Below are 18,225 nucleotides of genomic sequence, written 5' to 3' on the forward strand. Positions count from 1 at the left end.
ATAATCTAATCTAGACCTTGAATCTGACCAAAACATATTCACAGCATATCCATCTGCGTCCACTTGCATTGCACTAAAGAAACCATGTTCATTGCTTGATTTATTCTGTAAGTAACGAACCAAACAACATATTTTTCCGTTCTTCATATTATCTGTCCTCTTCCTGCTCAAGTGATTTCTAAGATCCAAAGGTGTGAATGGCACATTTTCGCGACCACCATCTATGCGGGTAAACAAATTGTATGTCTTCCTTGGTGCAATGCCGGTGCTATCGGCTATTTCAGCCATTGCAGCATGCGCTACAGTTACTTTACGATGTGACCTTAGCATAGGAGTCATAAATGATGCAGATAAATCATGATTATGATCACTGATTAAAGTACGCACGACAAATTTCCCATTCGGATGTCTTCTCAAAACCAATCTCGCCTGACATCCACATCTTGATTCTGGCGTGCTCCTAGTTGGATTTCCCATTGATTTCTTCCAACCTTGCTTGGAACAGACATATGTCTTTCTAACCAAGACACCCTGTGCATTTTTTGACCAAGAAAACCTTCTCACACTAAAGCCAACTTTTAAGGCATAATCGTTGTAAAATTTATATGCATCTTCTTCGTTATTAAAATGCATTCCTTCTACAGGAACATAGTCAAGTGCAATTCCATGTACATTCCAGTTCCTACGGTTTTATTAAGTGTACTGACATCAAAATCAGGATCATTATTGAATTGCATTTCTTCTCCTGGAACATTGAAGTCAAGTGTACTTCCGTGTACATTCCCGATGCATACACTTTTATTATGTGCGCTGTCATGGTAGTCTACCTCATCATTGAATTGCATTTCTTCCACTGGAACATTCAAGTCAATAGTGGGTCTAATGCCTGCACCCTTCTTTTCATGTGCATTGTTAGTGCAGATGTTCAATTCTTCAGTTGGGTCATAAGTATAGATATTCAATTCTCCAGATCTTTCTATTGATTGAGCTACATCGTCTTTATTACAACCTGATGATAAGCTCAATAATGTTTTAAGCAATATATCAATTTGTGTTTGCAGCAACATAGCAAACAAGTCGATATTATCTCACAAAAACGAGAGTCTGTTACTAATACAGCGGTTTGAGATACAATGCATATGATGAGTGAATGTAGGATACCTGATGGGGTAGAGGCCCTTCCTAGCATCTGCAAACAAGCATTCTTGTCAACAGGTCCCAGCGTCTTACAAATATCGATAAGTTTTCAACCTTCGTAAGAACAAGATCTACCTGCAATAACCAAACAAAGCCTTAATGACACACAAGACGACATGCCTTCTTCATCGATAGCATGATGCTGGGAAGCTACTCATGCCGCCTTGATGGAACTGGTTGGAATGTTTGTGCATCATTGCTTTCTTCCTTAATGCCTAACAACAACGACAAATAAAAGAAGACAGTGGAATGTTTTGTAAGCAATATATCAATTTCCGTTAGCAAGCGGCATAGGTTTACTACGATTTAATCAGGATGCATATAAGAACGGATACCACTAGGGTTACGCAAGTCAAAGCAACGATTTAATGAATGAAAGTATCAAAGCAAGTGCGGTTTGATGTTTGCTTATGCTGAGCATCGACGTGTCGCTTACCATGCCAATAAAATACACATGTCGTACATGTGTGTTGACGATAACGCTCTCATAATATCCACGAGGCTCTAAAGCGAGTTCAATAGAAGTCGCTGAGAGAGCAACGATATGCATGCGAAAATCGCCCCGCCATGCGTGTCAAGATGTGTTTCTGCACCCAAACGTTTTCAAAGTCTGTGTACAAATATCTTACAAATACATATTACAAAACATATAATATCTTACAAAACGATATGTACAGCGATTTGTCAGATATTGAAAATCGATACGGCAGTTCAGTATTTATAACTTACAACTCGACGATACAAAAATATACTATCTAAAAGGTCGATAAATATATCGCACAATAAATTACAAATCGATAAGGAAGAACTTGAACATAATAGCAAACAAATCGATATTAACTAACAAAAATGTATCTCACAAAAACGAGAGTCTATTACTAATACAGCGATTTGAGATACAATGCATATGATGAGTGACTGTAGGATACCTGATGGGGTAGAGGCCCTTCCTAGCATCTGCAAACAAGCGTTCTTGTCAACAGGTCCCAGCGTCTTACAAATATCGATAAGTTTCCAACCTTCGTAATAACAAGATCTACCTGCAATAACCAAACAATGCCTTAATGGCACACAAGACGACATGCCTTCTTCATCGATAGCATGATGAGATGAAAAGCTACTCACGGTGCCTTAATGGCACTGGTTGGAATGTTTGTGAATCATTGCTTTCTTCCATGATGCCTAACGACAGCAGAAATGAAGAGAAGACACTGGAATGTTTTGTAACACAAGGCAGGCACGAGAAGGCGACAGTGTGTTGTACAACAGGATAAAAAACAAGGCGGAAAGCTCGACTGGAGACGAAGGCAAAGTTTGGGTTGATAATGGTAGCAACTGTTACAGCAGATGGCGCAGGCGAACGTCTCCACTTTAAATGGTTAACATCAAACTTTCTGGATGGAGGACTTTTTTGTCCTTTTCCCCACCCGTCGTTTCACAACTTTTGAATGGAGGATATTTTTGTCATTTCCTCGAACCATCATTTCATGGCAAGAAAAGCAAGTAAGGGTGATTAAGTCTTTGCAACAGCACCAGAGTCCGATGCAAAGTTATGTCAACATACACGGGAATACGAGCCCCATGTGCATGAATACGTGGCGCTCATTCGATCCCCCGAACACGGACGTGGGATTCAGTGAATCATCGGGGGCGAACATACACAACCCTCCTCTGAACCACCACTGCTTCAGTCTTAACAGTCCGCTCTGCCAGGAAGAAAGAACGGGGACGGCTGCTGGGGGCGGAAGACGCCGTCACAAAACGTCTCTTCGCACGTGCGGATGGCACTCTTTACACGTGTGAAGGTTGACGGCCTGATGGGGCATTCTTGAGGATGGGATTTTTTCTACTTTCTTTTGTTCTTACTTTGAAATGATGGTATCTTCGCGGTACAGGCATTTCACAGGAAAAAAAAAGGTAGGAAATTTTTAAAAATGTGAGTTGATTTTTTTTTTAAAGGCATCAAAGGTTTATTTGGGTAAATAAAAAAAACAATTTTTTTTTTGTAAAATTAGCTTAGAGTTAATGTTAACCCAATATGTGATTATTGCAAAAAAAATTCTCTTTTCCTTTTTATCTCTTTTTCTTTCTTTTCTCTTTTTGAAGGGGATAAAAGAAAGAAAGAAAAGAGAAGAAACTTTTTGCAATGACTCACTTGACTTTTATTTGAAAAGATTTTGAAATTACTCGCCTCTATTTTTTAAAATTTATGGAAAAAATAGAGAGACGGGATTTGCTCGTCGGTATGAGGTTCAACCGTTCTTGGCGATTTACCAAGAGTAATTAAACCAAGGATCGAATAAATGTCTTTTGCTTTGCCTAAATATTGTCTAACAAATTATTTTAAGTCTAAAAATGCACGTTGAATCATGCTTGTATAATGTAAATGAAAAGATGTATGCTTTTGAGAAGAATAATTCAGAAATTTTGGATTTTTCCAAGTGATTCTGAAATAAGTTTAAAAACATTTTGAAGAAAATGATTTACAAAATTGAAATCGATTTGGAAAAGCTAAACTTTGAATCTAAGCTTAACATTTGAAATATATTTGAAAAAAGAGACTTGAAATTTTGAGTTTTGAAATACTCAGAGATTTGAAAACAGATTAGAATTTGAATTGAAGAAGAAAGATTTGAAATTAAAAAACGAGTTTGGGATTTGAAATTGAATTTGGTCTTTGAAATAGAATTGTAAACTGGATTTGAAAACAAAAATTTAAATCTGAAGAGAAATTCAAAGTTGAATTGAACTTTGAATTTGGAATATTGAAGTGATTTTTAAATTGAAATTGAATTTAGAATCTAAAAATTAAATTGAATTTAAAAATCCTGTATTGATCTTGAAATTTGCCTTGAAGTTTAGATAAAACCGATTTTTGAGAATCAGAATCAATCTCAAAACTTTGATTTTGGATTTCAAAAATGAATTGAGTTTGAGAATCAAACTCAAATTTAAATAGGACTTGGAGATTTTGAAATGGAAATGAAGGATAAAACTTGAATTCATATTTGAAATCAGAGGGTGATTTTAGAAAATTGGATTGAATTTCAAGGTGAATCTCAAACTTGATTTGGAATCTCAAAATGAATTTCAAACTTTGACTTAAAAAAATGGATTGAGAATTCAGAATAGAAAAAAATAGAAATAAAGGATTTGATTGAAATTTGGAATTTAAAATTTGAAATTTGAAATTTGAAATATGAAATTCAAAAATGAGAATTGGAAATTGGAATTAAGATAGAATTTTGAAAATAAAAGATGAATTTGAATTTGTAAATATGAGTTGGAAATAATTTGAGAAAAATGAGAAATATATTTGAAAAACTATTTCAAAATCACTTGAAATTCGAAAAAGATAATTTGAAAATGATTTGGAAAGAGATGCAATTCTATCCTAAATGATGAATGCTTTAAAAATATTTGAAAATTAGAATTGAAAAGCATATTTCATTATTTAGGAGAATTGAAATTATAATACATTCATGACTATGGTCACAGATGTGTTATAATATAATCTATATTCGAATTTTGATAAAGAATAAAATAAATTTTTAATGCCTTTATAAAATTTTGAAATAAAATTAACCCTCAATATATCCTGACTATGGCTATGAATATATTTTAAATTAATTCACATGTCAAATTCTGATAAAGGAAGAAAATTTCAGTAAAATATGATGATTTTTAAAAGAGACCGAAGTGAAGGTCAAATGTTATTCCATAAAAGCTAAAAATCTTAAGTATTGTTCATATTTTGACTATGGCCATAAATGTGAATCATTTACTTAAGATTAATTACCTTTTATTAGAATGGTGCACGTGTCATTCGTGTTTCACCATTCATGAATTTTTTGAAATAAAAGTAAAACTAAAATGAGATGTCATAGGCAATTATAAGATCTATATGCTCATACATTATATTCTAAGCTGAAAATTAGAGATTTTCTTTAATATAAAATTGTTACAATCTTGAATTGAAATGAAATATGAAATTCCTTAATCTAGGCAAAGAAATCAGGTTATTCCATGTCTTTCCTGCAAATATGAGTTAGCACAAAGCAAAAATACAAAATATAGAAGAAAATGGAAAATGCCATGTTAAACTAATAATGCATATGGTTATGCCTATGCTAACGAAGAAATAAATATGCAAAGTGTCATGCTTATGCTAAATGAAGAATGCATATGCATCTGCCTAAGTGCTATGCTTATGCTAAATGAAGAATGCATATGTCTAAGTGTTATGCTTATGTTAAACGAAGAAATGTGTATGCATTTACCTAAGTGCAATGCTTATGCTAATGATGAAAATATACACATTTGATGCGAAATGCATATAGGATGTAAAATGTATATGTAATTTGGCATACATATGAGATGTGAAATGTATATGTAATATAATATGCATATGACGTGGGAAATGCATATGTAATATGATATGCATGTGAAATATGATATTCTCATGATGCAGGAGGCGGGAGAATACTGATTTGGCATGAAATACTCTCTAAGAGGATGAATCAAAGATTGATCGTCGGCTATGATGATGGGATGAGGTGCTCCCCTAATTAGAGACTCAGGATCCTCAAAAAAACTTGACTAGCTCGAGGTTGAGCTATCGTCGTCCTTGCATGCACCAATGAAATAGATCGGTGCGGCAAGCATCCTAACTTTGGGTTTTATTACTTAACTAACGCACTAAGCGGCCGAACCACGCAAACCACAAAACGAGTAAACAGGAAGCAATACTGGAAAGCGAGAAATAAACAAGCACCACACACTTGCACTCAATAGGAATTTTGAGAAAAGCAAACTATGAGCACAATACCAATCGTGCATAGTTACCTTTAAGGGTATCCTAATAGGTGGGTTGTGCAGGAAAAGTAAACGGGTTTCTACATTGTGCAACCACGTGGTTCTAACCCTAAAATATGAAAAAATAAACTAAACAATCCTAATTAAAGAATTGAATTAAACTAGTAACCTAAAATACGAGAACAAAACACAAGGCAATAAAGTGAATACTCGTATTTCGCCGTTCCTCGGCAACGATACCAATATTTGATGTCTCTTTTTGTTTTATGAAATGTTTTTGAAAAGATTTTCAATTAAAAGCAATGTAAAAACCAGACACCAATAAAACTTATTCGCGCGACCGATGGAGTCCAGGTTGAACTCAGAGAACGGGAATACTTTGTATTCAAACACACAACTAAACTACGTTTTATTACCAAAATGAAAAAGTACGAGAAAATAAAACTACTTAACTATTACATCAAATGTTTACCCTACACAGAGGGTTTTAAATGGTTTTATTACAACTCCGGAATTAAATAGAAATTAGAAGTCCTAATCTAAAAAAAAATGAAAGTCTGCTATGCTTGTGCCTCTGTGTCACGTGTCGAATGCGTGCACAACAAATATCGCTCGCTTGCTTGCTCCTGCTCCGCGCCTTTCTGCACAATTCGAAAGCACACAAGCAAAACAAGAGAAGAATAAAAACTATACTATGAAAGATGTACCAATTAAGTGCTAAAATCAAAACATGAAAAGATAATGCGAAAGAGAAATGATGCTAAACATATAATACTAATATATGCAAACTAACTACTAATTACTAACATAAATTATTTCAAAATAATACTATTAAACACCTAAGTAACAATACTAACTATCTTGAATCACTGCTAAACCGCATCAAACACTACTAACCATTTAAAATCACTACCAATTAATAATGCTAACTACTAAAAGGCATCATTCAACTAAGTAATTGAAATTACAAATTGCTAAGTAAATGTCATTTGTATTAATCAAATCTGCTAACAGCTTATTCTATCAGCTAACAACTCAACTAACTAACAAATCAATTAGCTAAACAACATTAGATCGGCATCAAACAAGTAGTGATCATACATCAAACATTTAATGATCTAGAAATCAGACCGGTGATCGATCAAAATTCAGTGGACAGCACTTTGATTGAGCCAGAAAACTCAGTGGATATCAATCCCGAAAAACTCAGTAAACAGCATCCGATCACCGAAAGTTGGATAGAGCTTCAGAAATTTGATGGCAAATCGATCAATCAAACTGATCCAGAGATCAGTAGCTCGGCGTTCAAACCGGAGCTAGCAATCAGACTATTCAACCAAGACTTGCTGGAATTTAGGTACAGCCTCGAAAACTCAGATATTCGATCGATATTTAGATAGGCGAATTTCAAATTCAGCTATTCAAATTCAGTCGATCAAAACTCAAACAGTTGATTGGCTTTCAAAACACAATTCAAACCTTCGATCGACTGTACATAATCAAATCTAAATTAAAATAGATGATCTTGCAATCAAAACAATATTAGGCAAAGATCATTAACAGCCGTATGAGATCAAATACAATCAATTAAAAACTTCAGAAATTCTATTGCTGGAGATCAGTTGATCGATTTTCAAAACTGATACTTACCAAAGATCTCAGTAGATAGGCATTTGATTAAACCTAAAAATTTAGTAAATCAATGATCAATCAGATATCATTGGGCTCAGATAATTAATCAGATCAAACATTAGTAGGATTCCTATAGACTGGAATTGATCCAGAAATCTGATTGATGTCGGAGATCATTTGATCAACTTTCACAAAAATACTCGCCAGAAATCCAAACTGCAATGGCGATCAAAAGAGTTCTGACAGAAATCCAATAACACTCACCGAAGATTAAATAGAGCCAATTAAAACTTCAGGTATTCGATTGTTGGAATTCAATCAATCAAAATCCACATGATCTTCAATCAGATCAGACATTAACAAGATTTTGACAGAACGAAATCGATCTAGACCTCCGATCAATGCTTGAAATCAGACTCAATCGGCCTTGGCAACAATAATTGCCGAAAATTCGTAGATCGGCAATCAAACAGTAGCTCATTCAATGTTCGAATATTCAGATATTCAATCGATGAAATTTTAAACGATCAATCATCGGAGTTCAAACAATAATCAATCGGCACAAGAGGATATTCTGATCGCCAGAAACAAACAATCGATCGACACTCACAGTGGATGGCAGGGGTTCCGGCGTTTGCATAGAGGACTAATCCGACAATGAGAAAGGGATTATGGCATTGATGAATCATCCGAGAGATGCAAAGGATCTTCATAACGAATCAGAGATCTACCGTGGACATCAAATATGACCAAGGAATCGATTATTTGGAATGGATTAGAGTGCTCTGGTGGAACCGATTGGAGAGGGAATCCTTTGTTTCTTCTGCTAAACCTCCATCTGTGAAGGAAGAAAAGAAAATCGGGGGGAGAGAAAAAGGAAGAAGGAAAAGAAGAAAGGAAGGAGAGGAGGGAAAGAAGGAAAAAGAGGATGTGAGATGGATAGGTAGAAGACGGATGAAGAATCGACCCCCTGAGCGTCGGTTTTATAAGTGGCCATTAGGCCCTTTTTCAAATCCGGTCCTTCTTCTTTCAAGGAATTTCAAAAGGGCGGTTTTAAAAAAGAAGCTTTTCAAAACTGTGGTTTCAACTAAAAAAATGCTTTCAAAAAGGGGTTTCTAAATTTTTTTTTTGTATTTTTTTTTTATTCTTTTTTTTTTGCTCTTTTCTTTGTATTTTCTATTTTTTGTGTTTTTGAAATAAAAACTCTAAAACTATGGGAAAATAAGGGATTTTATACTATTTTTTGCAAAATTTAAAAATATTTACAAAAGAAGGGTTTTTCGAGAATCCAGGGCCATTCTTTGAAAATTTCTTCAGAAAACGGGTTTGGATCCAAGATTTTGAGAAAATATTCGAGTTTTGGATCTCGAATCAAGAAATATAGAATAATGGATCCAAATGGATACCGGATGAATTGTCTGACACATTCAAAAATTAATTTTAGTATTTTTGTAATTTCAATTTGAAAATTGGATAACGAGGCTCAGATTTGGATTTTGACACTGGATCCGGATCCAAAATTGAGTCAGATATAGGGAATGGATTTGAATTCCAGTAAAATTTGAGAAATAACTGGAATTTAGATTGAAAGTGACTTAATTATTCAGAAAATGAGGACCAGGGGCAAAAAGAGATTTTTTTACAAAATTTTGAAAAATTTGGGGTGTTCACACCATCTTAAGTTAGTACGAAGATACACATTTTTTTAACTTTTGAATAATGGGATTATACTCTTGGCCTTATACGCTAACTTTGGTTTGGAAGGTTTAAGACTTAGAAATTTTTTTATTTGATATCTTTTTCTTAATTTGTGAATTTAAATTTTTATTATTATTTTTAAAACATATTAATGTTTTTACTGAAAGAGAGCATATCAGGTTGGACTCAGAGTCCTAAGAAATACTCAGGCAAAAATCCGTCACGGGTAGGGCTGCAAACCGATCGGATATTGTTAGATATTTGATCCGAATCTGACATATTTTTTTCTGATATAGATCATTTAAGTAAAATCTGAATGTGGATTCGGATCTTTCAATAGGATCACTTTGAGATTTGGATCAGCATTTTAAGTGAGATCTGGAGTTGATTGGAATCCAAATCTAACATGAATGCATTTTTTACATGTAAATAGCTTGCTTTGTTTTTCTGATCCAGTATTACCACATGTATTTTGGATTCGGATTCAATCTAACCTTCTCCTTCTCGGATCTGATTCAAATTTAGACTCAAATCTATTGTTTGTATTTTGAATTCAGATTAAGATCCAACAGAATCCAGCCCTAATCCGACCCACTTGCACCCTTAGTCAAGGGCCCCCTTGATGCTATTCATCACAAAACAAGAATACTTACTGTATTCGACCTGCAAATTTTTTAGAGCCATTGATGTTTTAGATGAACACCTAGAGCGTGACTGAAACCAAACCCAAAGTATGGTGTTTTGGAAAAAAACAAAAACAAACTAAAAGTATTGTGTTTTGGGCAAAGCGACCCTTGACAATAGTCCCTAGGGTTCATTTGCACACAGAGGAAGAGGGTTTCATGGCACCTCATCCATTGAAATGGAACAGGACCACCCTATCACGGGAAAGGATTCTGCAGAAAGGGGTAGTCCTTGTTGAAAACAAGGCTCCCATTCCTCGTGAAAAGGGAAGCCATCTTTTGCATTCAAGTTGTTTCATCCCTTTGTTACAATGAGAAGGATTAGAAAACGACTTTAAAAAAAAATGGACAGAGGAAAGGTCTAACCCTGAACCTCTCTCTCTCTCTCTCTCTCTCTCTCTCTCTCTCTTATGCAGTGGCCAATCAAGGACACTGGTGGCCAGAGAGGCCACAGACGACCGGCCATGACACCCTGCTCGCTCTCGCTCTTCTTTATTCTCCTTCTTTATGTCTCTCTCATCCCTATGCAATGGTCTGACTGCGGGATGGCATCTAGATCTCCCTTGCTCTCTCTTCCTTTTTTTTCCCTTTTATCTCTCTTTTTCTTCTTTTCTTTGATTAGGGACATGAATAAAATATTTCTTGATTAAGGTTTTGAGTCAATTTTTTAATTAGGGCTTTTCTATTTAGTTTTATTAGGGTTTTTTTTTTGTTTTTTTTATCAAAGCTTTGAATCAAATATCTTTAATTAGGGTTTTTGATATAAAATTTGATTAGAGATTTTCTTTTATTTGATTAGGCTTTTTTTTCTTTGAATCAAATTTTTTAAATTAGGATTTTTTTTAGTTAATTTGGTTAAGGTTTTTTCTTTTATTTTCTTTTATTTTCTTTTATTAGAACTTTTAATCAAATTTCTTTAAATAGGGTTTTTTTCTAGTTAATTTGATTAAGGCTTTCCTTGTATTTGATTAGGGCTATTTTTCTTTGATTTTATTTTATTAAGTTTTAAATTAGGAATTTTATATTTTTTATTATGATTTATTTATGGTTTCTTTGATTTTATAGCTTATTTATAGTTTATTTTTCTTGTAGTTTAGGAGTTTTTAGTTTATTTATGATTTATTTTCTTTCATTTTAGGCTTTTATAATTTATTTATAGTTTATTTATGGTTTTTGCATTTGTATATAAAAAATTATGAATTCTTGTTTTTTTTCTCAAATTACTCAAAATTTAAACATTTTTTCGTACTTAGATCTAGCTTGAAGCATTTATATAACAAAAATATTAATTCATATTTTTTCTCAAATTATGCAAAATTTAAATATTTTTTAGTTTTTAAATCCAATTCAAGATCTATATTTGAAGTTAAAATCCATAATAAACATGTTAAAACACTCATATGGTTGGGTCGATCGAGCCATACGATCCAAAATGAAGTTATCTGACCCATTATATATGTGTTAATATTATCTGCACAGCATAAAATAAATGTTGGACTTTGGAACACAGCTTTCGTGTATAGTCGAAACAAACATTGGATGGAGTACAATTGTTATATAATAGATAAAACTTGTATTTTGTCTATTTTATTGGTTCATTCCATCTAATCTTAAACAAGCCATCAAACATTTGAGTTTTTGTAATAAATTAATGCTAAAAGTGTTCATGGGTTTTTGTTAAAAAAATGTAAGGATAATTTTAGAATTTGTTAAAACATAGATCTACTTTTTTATTATGCCAAAAAAGTTAGGTGTAAAACTGAATTTACCCAAAAATAACAATGTTTTATTGTTGGTTGGTACTTGAAATGCTGTGCCCATTTCACTACACTTGTCTGCCAATCTTTTACTAAAAAGTAACAAAAGAGTAACAAGGAGTGGAGCTTTGGTTGTTGTGTGGTGTAATGCATGCTTGGGTACTCAAGCACATGATATTGGATTGTTGGACTATTTGCTTTTTCCAAGTGGGGTCAGTGCAGAGTAGGGGTGTCATCGAGTCGGGTTTGGTTCGGACCCAGATGGAACCAGACTTAAATCAGATTTTTTATTATGGTATCGGATCCGAACTCATGTCTAATCGGGTCCATTATAAAAAAATTCATACTGGGACCCGATAAGAACTATATGAACCAAACCCGGTGAAACCATATTTTTTTTCATTTTTACATTGAAAAATTATGGGTCTTAATCAAAAATCGGGTTGGGTCTAGGTCTGGTATAAAATTTTACAAACTATACCCGGGTCCATGTATTAATCGAACCTTTGGGTCCAAACTTGGGTCTTAATTGGGTCTTCTTATTTATCATCATACCCAAACCATATAGGGTTTGGTTCGGGTCGGGTTTGGGTAAACCAGGCCCGTTGACACCCTAGTGCATAGGGTGTTTTAGTACCAATCAAGTGTGGAGCAACGTTGTTAAACATGAAGTCCATGTGACTTGGTTTGGGCTAGTAACTGAGCCAAACAAATCAAACAGGGCATGTTTGGGCTCGGCTTGTTTACTAGTAAATTGAACTCGTGGCTCGGCTCATGTTCGTGTTTAGCCTAGCCGAGCTCGAGTCTTTAAATGAGATGATCTGAATACTAGTTGGCTCGTGTAAAAACATTTCATGTTATTTGTACATGAAATATATGAGTAATGGGTTTGTGCTAAGTGAAATTTATTGACCTCTACCGCGTCCACGAAAGGTTCCACTAAAACCTCCTCGTCCTTGACCTCTGCCTTCACTCCTTTGATCATACTGGCTATTCTTTTCTTTTGAAATTTCTACCTTAGTTTGAAAAGCCTGCTCCAACATTTTTTCTAACGACCTGTTTATGTGATGCTCATGGGCTAAAACAGACCCCATTAGTTCATCAATAGAATATACAGACAAATTCTTGGACTCTTCAATTGTAGTAACAATATGATCAAATTTAGAAGGTAGACACCTTGAAACTTTTTCTACTACTTTTTTATCATTTAAAACTTCACCAAAAGTCTTCATCTGATTTACAATAGTGGAGAGCCAAGAAAAAAAAGTTTGAATAGACTCATTGGTTTTCATAGAAAATATTTCAAACTCTCTTCTTAAGGTTTGAAGTTTAACAGTTGTGATCTTCTTATCCCCATGAAATTTTTGCTTCAAGAATTGTCAGGCATCTTTTGACTTTGTAGCACCGGCAATTATTGAAAATATGGTCTCAGACACAGCTTGCTATAATACTAATAATGCCTTTGCATTCTTCCTTAGAGCTTCTTTTACATCAATTTTTTATGCTGCCTTCGTTCCTTCAACATCTGCATAATCATTCTCAACCAACTCCCAAAGGTCTTGTGAAATAAAGAAAGACTTCATTCTAATATTTTAAAATTCATAATTTTTACCATTAAAAATAGACACTAATGATTGGGACAAGTTGAAAGAATTGGAATTGTTTGTCATACTAGTTTTACTTAGAGATTATCCCTCAAAACTCCAAGTCTACAGGAACTGCTTGCTTTAACAATGCTCCTACTGAGTTTTATAATGCCTAGCTTCGACTATAGCCTGGCTGTGATACCAAGAATTGAAAGTTCTATTTGCAATAGAACCAAGAAACCCAAAAAAATGGCAGCCCAAAAAAAAATAAGACAGCAACTGTAAAGAAAACCTGCTAACATAATTCTTATTTTTTACTTTTACTCAAACTCTTCACACTACAAAACATACATAAACCCCTATTTAAAAGCAAAAGTTAGCACAAATCTAAGAAACCGCTACCTACAATTTTTAACCCACTAAAACAACACCTACTTTTATAAACTTAAAAGTGACCTTAGAATACACACCACGTCTATTAACCAATATTACCCTCTTTTAAGGACTCAAGTAGACGTGGGCTTGAGATGCTCTACATTCTTGATTCTAACAAAAAAATGTGAGCATTGGATGCTCTCTACCCACTACTTTGAACATTAACCAACAGCATGTCCCCTTTTTTCAACAATACCATGATTTTGTTCAAGTTTCTATGGGTAGTTTGGACAACAATTAGGCTGTTTCAATTGCTTATAAACTTGAGGTGAAATGTAAGTTTTTATTTTCTCTGAAATTCTAGGTGGTCATTAATTCTACAAATCCAATAAGGTATAACGCTTCCTTATTTTTCTCCTATGCTATGATTTCTTTCAGATTTCACATGCACAACTAGGAAAAATTAAAGCTCTTTATTCTATGTTTGGAAGCTCAGTTGGGAGTTGAGGATTTTGTCAGACTACTATAGTGGTGATTGTTTGGGAGAATGACATTGAGAAGACAGTTTATGGAAACGAGGAAGGAGATGAAACAGTCTCCTAAGCATTTGCACTAAAATCTGAATTTAATAACTGCCGGAAGTGGCTGCCAATTCCACGAATTGATAGCTTCTAGTTTTCCAAATGCATAAACTCCATCTAACTCTTAGCTTCCAAACAAAGCCTCAGTCACCAAATTATCTCCATGCTACGATACCCTCTCTTTTTTCTTGCAAGAATAATTTAGATCATTGTTGTTTATCCAACTAAGTTCATTATTCTTTAATTAATAACATATTTTCATGGATGCTGCCTGCTCTCAACCATGCTTAAGAAACCTATATACCAAAACAAAGAAATAGAACACACCATCAATTGAGCCACACTAGCCTGTGATACATATTCTAGAAGAAAGTCTATGAGTTTGGTGCATCTGCTTAATGTCATCTGATGATGCATGCCATTATCTGCAACAGGATGCTCCTGATGAAATGAATTTTCAAATAGTTCATTGGTGTGGGAAACCTTTAATCATATGTTCGATATGGCCCGTACAATAAACTTTTAGATTTGCCCTACTTCTCAAAAAGCACCCTAAGTTCCTTCTAAGAGTTTCTTTAGTTGTTTTTTCAATTAGATATGAGGTTGGGGAACCCAAGAAAACAAGATTATATTTCCTTTTCTTTTTCTTTTCTAAAGCAACGTGACTTTAGGAAGATAAGCACCAAAACCCACCAATGTTATCAGTATGTGTATCGGCCGATAATTATTGGCAGAAAATTGATAAGCTGCAAGCCTGAATCGGCTATTTTTTAATAAAATATAAAAAATACCAAGAATTAATTTTTATTATTATTTTTAAAATTATTTAATGGTTTTAACACATGTCACGTTATGATTGACATGTAATATTTTTTATTCTTTTTGAATTGATACAGAACGATTCACTTGAGTATCGGTATCAATGGATACAGCTCAATCATCGGCCAAACGATTCAAGGCCGATAATGATACTGACAACATTGAAACCCACCAGGTAACAACTGAGAAAGAGAGGGATTTGGTTGATGTAGACTGTATGGGCATCAAAAAATTATTTTTTAATAATTGAAAAAGAAGCAGTGCAATATCCCGTATTCCACATCAAAAGTCCCATCACAAACCACATCTGTATCCTTGTTGAACTTGTAAATTATTAAATAAACTATGACTTTTTAGCATTTATTAAAGCAAAGAAAGTTGGATTGCACACACACGCACCATACATGAGATTGAAAGTGACAAAGCTTATTTGCCAAGATCATAACAGTAATTTTGTTATACAAAACGACTCTGAAATCTGTATATCTAGATTTTGGGCTTAAAAGCAAAAGGTGGAGTTGCATGTAATCTCCAAGATAAACCAAAAATAATTTTATGCTATTATTTTTATTCAGAAATAGCATGAAATAAGATGAGAGAGAATCGTTTACGGTGGTTTGGACATATTCGGCGAAGGCTTAATGATGCTCCAGTTAGAAGGATGGAGAAATGGGAAAATATATTAGTTAAAAGAGGTCGGGGTAAGCCTAAGAAGACATGGATGGAGGTGATAGGAAAGGATATGAGTGCTTTGAACCTCACCGAGGACATGGCATTAGATAGAAATGATTGGAGGAGAAGGATTCATGTGGAAGACCCAGAATGATTTTCTTTTTTGGTTCATATCGCCGACCCCAATTGTTTTGGGATGAAGGCGTAGTTGTTGTTGTTGTTGTTGTTGTTGTTGTTGTTGTTGTTGTATCTTTATTCAGAAAAAAAAATATGCTATTATCAATGCACTCGTAGGCTTCTAAGGCTATGTTTGGGAGCCCTAGTTGGGATTGGAATTTACGGTATCATGCCCTAAAAAATCTCATACTTGTAACTTTTTAGAAAAAATTTAAAAGTTGTATAATCATTCTTTTTTTAGAGTTTAAAATAGTAGTTCTACATAAAATGGTGTTTAAAATTATAAATCAACAAACCTTGGGTGCATTAGAGGCGAACCTTTATAACGGATTTGCAACTTCATGCATTCATTGAAACTAAATAGATTCAAAACAAGTTTTTTATAATTAAAGTTTATACAAAAAATGAAATTTCAAAAAGATCCTTATACCAAATTACAAAAATATACTCAAGAGCGAAACATTAGAGAAAGAGTCACATCTTGATATCATCACGTCATTGTATCATCATTTGTCGTACTGACCTAATCATCACATGTACCTATGAAACGGGTCAAATTTATAAAAAAATGGTGTATGCATATATAACAAAATTTAGAACAAAACTAACATATGCGTTGTACCTTTCATGATATGCAGTTGAGAATAAGCAAAATGAGCATGATAATCTTGTTGCGATATTAATTGTCATGAGGGTATGCACGGGAGAGAATGTAGAAACAACTGAGACTATCTGAGGGTTTGTCATGCTATGTATTTTGATATCTCGGACAACTGGCTGAGTTCATTCTTATAAAAACGTCCAATGACCGAGAGAGAATTTCTCAGAGGCATTTGTGGCAAGGGATGCATCCAACTTCTACAGAAGTTATGGGATCTACCACCTAGGATAATTTTTGGTAGCCCCCTCCTCTAACTTTGATGGCCGAAGACACCGAGTAAATTGATACTTAAGAAGTGTAGTTGTTAACAACCTGTCCATCAGAGTTTTTGTACAATCCCATCATCTCTCTTGACGGAATCAAGAGAAGAATGGGTATATCAGGTTCTATTTTAATTGGCGACCCATTCTACATGCTCTAGTCTTTCAAATCAAATCAAGCATCTTACCTGTGAAGACGATGATCACCATTTATGTGATTTTCTTTTCATCATTGTGCATTTGATTGCTACAAGGTTACCATAAACCTCTCATTTAATCAGCATGGTACTAATATGTCGTGCATGTCTGACAGTACTGTTATGATGAGAGGGGTATTAGTTTCTCAGAAAGAAACCTCAATATTTATTTAGAATTCTCAGTCTCAATTATCACCATTCATGTGATTTTCTTTTTATCATTGTGCATTTGCACGCTACGAGGTTACTATAAACCTCGCATCCAATCATCGTAGTACTAACATGTCGTACATGTCTGATAGTACCACTACGATAAGAGAGATATCGGTTTTTCATAAAGAAACCCCAACATTCTTTAGAAATCTCAAAGTCCCATGTTTTAGGCTAGGGATATCCGAGTTATTTTGGATATCAAAACAAAGGATCGTACGTAGCACTTAGGTTTATGCAGTCGAAGCCCTTTCGTTACACAGGGTTGAGGGAAAGACTTGGTTGCGAATATGCAATCGTCAAATCTTTATTGTTGTTTTTTTCGAAATAACGAATATTACAAATTTTAGGATTTTGCATGTGAGATCCTCCTTTTTCTTTAAAGACTTGGCAAGTGTGCGCAAATATGCATCTTTAAATGCAAGCATAATGCAAAGTAAGCAGAAGTATGCAAAACTACGTACCTTATAAAGTCACATATATATAAGATACATACATATCAAGTCATAAGTCTGTGCACATTTCAGTGTGGCGGCAATATAATTGACATAAAACTAGACTCAATATGTGAAACAATACAGCAAGCTAAATAAACTACATAAGCGATGCACGATGTACGAAACCATATATCGGTTAAATAAATTGCGTAAGCAATGCACGATCTACGAAATTGTATATCGACTAAGAAAATTACGAAAGCAGTAGCCTCTGCATGTAACAGTGCAGCGACAAAGTAAATGACATAAAGCCAGACTCGATGTGTGAAACGACACATCGAGCTAAATAAATTGCGTAAGGGATAAATGATGTACGAAACTGTACATCGGTTAAATAAATTGCGTAAGCAGTGCAAGATGTATGAAACCGTACATCGGCTAAGTAAATTATGTATGCAGTAGCTTGTG

This window comes from Nuphar pumila, chromosome 14, assembly GCF_984573655.1.
Source record: "Nuphar pumila chromosome 14, dmNupPumi1.hap1.1, whole genome shotgun sequence".
NCBI classification, from domain to species: domain Eukaryota; kingdom Viridiplantae; phylum Streptophyta; class Magnoliopsida; order Nymphaeales; family Nymphaeaceae; genus Nuphar; species Nuphar pumila.